This window comes from Bidens hawaiensis, unplaced genomic scaffold, assembly GCF_021521415.1.
Source record: "Bidens hawaiensis isolate Kalapana, Puna unplaced genomic scaffold, B.hawaiensis_p1.1 tig00018672_1, whole genome shotgun sequence".
Taxonomy (NCBI): Eukaryota; Viridiplantae; Streptophyta; class Magnoliopsida; order Asterales; family Asteraceae; genus Bidens; species Bidens hawaiensis.
In genome coordinates, this window is record NW_027492832.1 from 211,626 (window position 1) to 217,489 (window position 5,864).

At 40.6% G+C, this 5,864-nt stretch overlaps 1 pseudogene across 1 annotated transcript; it reads right to left on the reverse strand.

Annotated features, from left to right (window-relative positions):
• Positions 1 to 1,697: 1,697 nt before the first annotated feature.
• On the reverse strand, positions 1,698 to 5,633 carry LOC143556723 (vicilin Jug r 6.0101-like; annotated as a pseudogene). Its single transcript, XR_013139428.1, has 5 exons — positions 5,183 to 5,633; positions 4,748 to 4,923; positions 4,602 to 4,667; positions 2,261 to 2,539; positions 1,698 to 2,153 (listed from the first exon to the last, which is right to left on the reverse strand). The product of XR_013139428.1 is annotated as a vicilin Jug r 6.0101-like (transcript).
• Positions 5,634 to 5,864: the final 231 nt, after the last annotated feature.

The window sequence follows — 5,864 nt, forward strand, 5'->3', positions numbered from 1 at the left end:
GGTTTCATAAAAAAAACAAAAAAAAATATTAATTCATATTATACCTATACATATGTGTATAATTTAATTTAATCTCTAGTTACATAATGTACACGTATGTGCATTATCATTTACCTTAGATTATACATATGTGAATAAAAAAACATATGTGTACATATATATATATATATATATTATACATATATGTATAATTTAGCTAAACCGAGATTTTTTTTAGAAACCGGGATGATAAATAAGAATTTTGATTTTTTTACTTTTTTATTTTTGTGTATTTTTTTGTTTAGGTTTTTATGGTCTAAAATGGTTCTAATAGTATCATAGTCTATTCGTTAAAATTAATAAACTTAGTTCTACCTCGATTCATTATTTTCGACAAACTTTCTTTTCACCCTAAAATTTTCAAGGCTCAAATGAAAGAACCACAAACATCGAAAACAAACCAAAACCAAAACAAAAGCCGAACGTTTAAAATTACAGAAATCAAAGTTTTGGTTTTCAGTTCGGTTTTAACCTAAAACCACACCGAACCACACCATATACTTCTAATCTCAAGAAATCAAATTCAAAACCCACCAAACCCTTCCCAAGAAATCAAACTCCGAAACACTTTCCGGCCAGCAACTCTCACCTCCTCCGATGCAAACTCTACAAGAAGACACCCACGTCAAGCTCTTGGCTTTCGACTTCTTATCCTTAACCCCATCACCCTCACACTCACACCCAAACACCCTCTGCCGTAAAGGCACCCTCCTTATCTCCCGGGCCGAAACCCTCGGCGTCGCGAACACAAACCAGACCGCTTCCTCAAATTCACCGTTGACGATGGCACCGGCTGCATCCCCTGTGTTCTCTGGCTCAACCACCTCACTTCCCCCCTACTTCACCCGCCGTAGCCCACCAGATGTTCGACGAATTGCCGAAGCGGCCCGCGGGTTCGCAGCCTTGGTTCAAATTGGGGGCTCGGTTAGAGTGCGCGGGAAGGTGGGTGTTTATAGAGGGAATGTGCAACTGACTGTTTCGGATGTTGGTGTTGAATGCGGAGATTGTTCATTGGTTGGAGTGTGTTAGATTGGCTACAAAGTGTTACGATTGTGTTAAATGTTAGCGGAAGCTATTCGTGCACCACTGACACATTATACAAGCGAGCGGCGTAAGTATAACGTACTGGTACATCATAAGGCTGGTATAATGTATGTGACAGGAATGCTATTGTGTTTATAAACATAGTTAAAACATTCCATCGGCTTTTATCAATTTTCATTTAATAAAAACTACTTTAATAATAGTAATAATAAAAACGTATCCGTCAAAACATTCAAATAAAAAAAGAAACTGTAATTGTTAGGATTTATGAATTCCAACAAACTTGGGATTTCATTGCAATTCATTTAAATTCCAATTCCATCACTTGTCAGACCGAACCCACTATGTCGCATGATTTAAATTCTAGTTCCTTTGAATTCCTACAAATTATATGAAACGAGCTTGTCCTAAGAGTACTTGTATGGTTAAATATTGGGAAATTTTTATTATTATTCTGAAAGTGAATGCATTGCAAATTAGTCAAATGAGAACTGAATTGATGTTGTTTTAAGTTTGTTGTTCATAAGACTGTCCACTGCTATCATAGGAACAACAGGCATCTTTGTAGAACAAAAATTCATCAACAGTTGTTACAACTTACAACCACAGCTGCTGCTGTCACCGCTGACCTGTTTAAGCAAAAGCATGGCCGCTCCTCACCGGAGCTTTAAAGAAAAGCTTCTCATGTTGCTTCTGTATCACCCTCTGCACCTCTTTAGCCGGAAAACCAAAAGTCAGCTCCAACGCCACATCTTCCCATTGACTCATCACATTATCCCTCCCCGCCAGAGGGAACCACTCGTTTTCATCCGAATTCAACCCAAAACCGACCACTTCGAGATTCTGCTCACCGAAAATGCTTCAATTACAACAGGATGACCCGCTGGAATTACAACCTCCATTCCACGTCTCAGTTCTGAGCTCACTTTCTTGTATCGTGGGTGAATTTCACCACCACTGGATGCTTGCTCGGACAAGTGAGGACACGCCATTCCAAACCGACCAACACCATTCGTCACCATCAGAACCAGAGTCGCCTTGGTGTTGTAAAAGGGTCCCGCCATTGATCCCTACAAAAGTAATTTTAAGACTATAGCCGGTTTATATTCAATTCAATCGGATCTGCACTTGATTTTTAACCAGACTCAACTGAAAAATAGTGAAAGTGAGAGCGAACCTGAGTTATGTTTAAGAACGAAAATGCAACGTTGATATCTTTAAGATCGGAGAAATCTTTGGAGTCAAACTCGTGGAGGATACCGTTCTCGTTTGCCACTGATGGTTCTTTCTCGTAGATACTTGCATGTAGGTACTTCTCCTTTCGTTCACCGAAGGGCCATAATCTACCTTTATCTTCTCCGACCAATGATCTAATTTGCTCCAGTGTAGCTTTCTTAAACGCTGCCTCTTCTACTTTCTATCGCCCGAACATTCTCCCTATCGATTCTCGTTCAACCTACAAGAATTTCAAGACATTAAGACACTCGTAATCAATTATTATATTAATAAACAAACAAGCGTGTCCAGTACTATCTCAGTTAGTATGCCGCTTGTGCGGTCCTTAGAGCATCCATAACAGGCTCCATATTCCTAGGTCTGAATCTATATGGCAGACGGCAAACCCAAGACAGGTAAAGTCCACTATTGAGGAGAGAAGTTTGTCCCTACAAACTAGAAACAAACATGATTTGGCATACTCTTTCTCTCTCTCTATCTCACACACACACACATATATGGGAAGGTTAACATACAATAATCGTTTAACGTACATTACGTACGCGACATACGTTCAGCTAAAACATTCAAAACCTTTAAAAGTTCAGGTAAAAACTTAAACGTTCAGCTAATACGTTCAAATCTTAAACGTTCAATGTCAAAAACCCATCATCCAGAACTCTAAATTGATCGATTGAAGCTTTAAATTGATGATTAATTGAATCGATTTCAAAGATTAACCAATCAGTTGGCTTCAATTTCAATTTCAATTCAACTAAGGTGTTGTTTGTTTTTGAAGACAAAAACTAGCTGCAATCTGATTTGATTTCATGTCTGCAACTGAAGATGTGGTCTGAATGTCTACAATCTGAAAATATAATACTGTTTGTTTTATAAACTGGGTATCGTCTGCATAAGCTGAAAATTAGTTATTTATCATACATATCACAGTAGATAGAAATCATTTAATGTCTGTAGACTAGTAACATAGTTGGTGGTGGGCGGTGGACGGTGGTGGTAGCGGACGATGGGTGGTGGTGGTGATGGACGGTGATGGTGGTAGGTGGTGGACGGTGTTGGTGGCGGATGGTAGGTGGTGGTGGTGATGGACGGTGATGGTGGTAGGTGGTCGACGGTGTTGGTGGCGGATGGTAGGTGGTGGTGGACGGTGGGTGGTGGTAGTGGACGATGGTTGTGGCCGACGGGTGGGTGGTGGTGGTGATGGATGGTGGTGGTGGTGGTGGACGGTGGGGGTGGGTGGTGGATGGTGTTGGTGGCGGATGGTAGGTGGTGGTGGTGGGTGGTGGTGGCGGACAGTGGGTGGTGGTAGTGGATGATGGTTGTGGCAGACGGGTGGGTGTGGTGGTGGGTAGTGGTGGTAGTGGGCGATGGGTGGTGGCGGTGATGGACGGTGGTGGCGGCGGACAGTGGGTGGTGGTGGTGGACGGTGGTGGTGGTGGTGGCGGACGGTGGGTGGTGGTGGTGGTGGTGGCGGCGCATGATGGGTGGTGGTGGTGTTGGACATTGGGTGTTGGTAGATATTAAGAAGTGTGAAAAAGTTGAACAATAGCTTCTTTTTTAATACCATAAAAGCAGTTTGCATATCTTATTTAAAAAAAAAAAAAAAACAGTCTTCAGAAGCTTATGTCTGCGCGCCCGCAGATATAAGCCTCCTACAGATGTTTTAAGCAAAAACAAACACAACCTAAACAAACCTAATTCAACCAAACAAACCTGTGACGATTTTTGCATTTTTCCGATGAGTTCGTTGTCGACGGCGATGATGGTGACGAAGAGTGTTGATGGCGCCGGCGAACGGAGGTGAAGGAGGTGTGCTGATGTCGGTGAGGGGTGGTGGAGACGGATTGAGGGAGAGGGACGAACAGATTAGATTAGTGTAGTTGTGATTTTGGGAATTACAGTTAGAAGTGTCGCGTACGTAATATACGGTAAAGGATTATTGTATTTTATTTTATATATATATATATATATATATATATATGACTTTAATAATTTATTAATATGTTTGTAAAGGTTTGTTGTTGTGGAAAAAAGTGAAGTTTTTTAAAGAAGTTTGAAATTCGATGTGGCGCTAATATGATGGTTTATGAAGGCTTGTTGTTTTGAATGCTCTTAGGGTTGATAAAAACCAAGATAATCAGAGGGGTTGAGATAAGCAAATATATCCAATAATGTCTCAATCATGGAGTAGGGTCCGGAAAGTTGAGATGTGAACCATACTTATCTTTTATCACAAAAGACAGAGAGATTACGACAATAAAACTCGACCCAACAATACTTACTTCAAACGCAGCTTCAAGAACTTCGTGACTGAAAGCACTAAAGAAACCATGCCCCGCACTGAAAAACTGAAACCGTAAATTTACTTAGCTTTAAAACCTCTTAATTAGAATTCTAATAGGTAATTTGTAGTACTTTTGTTCCCTACCTCCAATTCACCAGGAACGGAGATGGAACGTAGAACATTGGTTAAAACAAATCGTTCATTGTCGTCGGTGTTGGTTAGATACATGGTGATTCCAGCGCGTACTAGGAAAAGATCACCTCGCTTAACATTATAGCTTCGTCTTTTGTTTCCTTCTACCAGAGTAATATTTGCCCAACCTACAAAACCCGTTACAACATTCGTTATAACTGTGTCAAATGTGGTGTACGGTAAAAGGTAAATCAGATTTCTTAGTCTAAATCTCAATAGTATCATTAATTGTTATGACTGATTAATTTGATTTCAAATAACCCTATTATTATTTATATAATGTTTTAAACCTTGACCCATATAATTCTACCGCCTAAAAAACCCTTAGGTTTGTAAGTACGACATTTAACCTTGAAATGACACAAGATTTACACTATACCATCGTACCGTTGCAAACGAAATTCAGAGCGTCTGCATCCCAATGACTTGATTGTACGAACACCTGAGGCTCGAGTTCAAGAAACGAAGAACGGTACTTCTTGATGCCCTGAAAAAGATCGGCGAATTTCTGATGAAACTGACCTTTAGCGTGCTCGGTTTCTAGTTGAGCTGCGAAGTGATCAAAGACATACGGGTTGTTGTCGTTACTCCGGCTTGGTTCGGGTTGGCTTGTGGTGGTGGTTTCTATCTCCCACTTCCCCTTCTCTTTATGGTACTTGTGGCAGCTTTGCATGCACCTAGGCTTGTCGTCATCTTGGCCGGTACCGATAATCAGCTCGCACTTCTTCTTGCAAATCACCATTTCCTGGTTCGGATAACTCGAGCCAGAAGTTGTGGAAACAAGAAAGATGGCTACAAGTAACAAGGATGAAACACAAATCTTGCATTTAGACACCATTTTTTCCAATGAAGTTAGATCGGTGTACGGGTAATTTACTTATAATGCATTCGTGGGAAGTATTGACAAATGTTGAAGTGAGGATTCGTACGTGGCAACAGATTTTTGAACTTTGATTCAGAGTCCGTGAGTCCAACCAAGTGACCAACACAAAAAAACATAAACCATTGTTCGTCTCGGTTGATGTTTCGTTGTGTCGGAACAGAAAATGTTTTCACAGAAAATTAATAT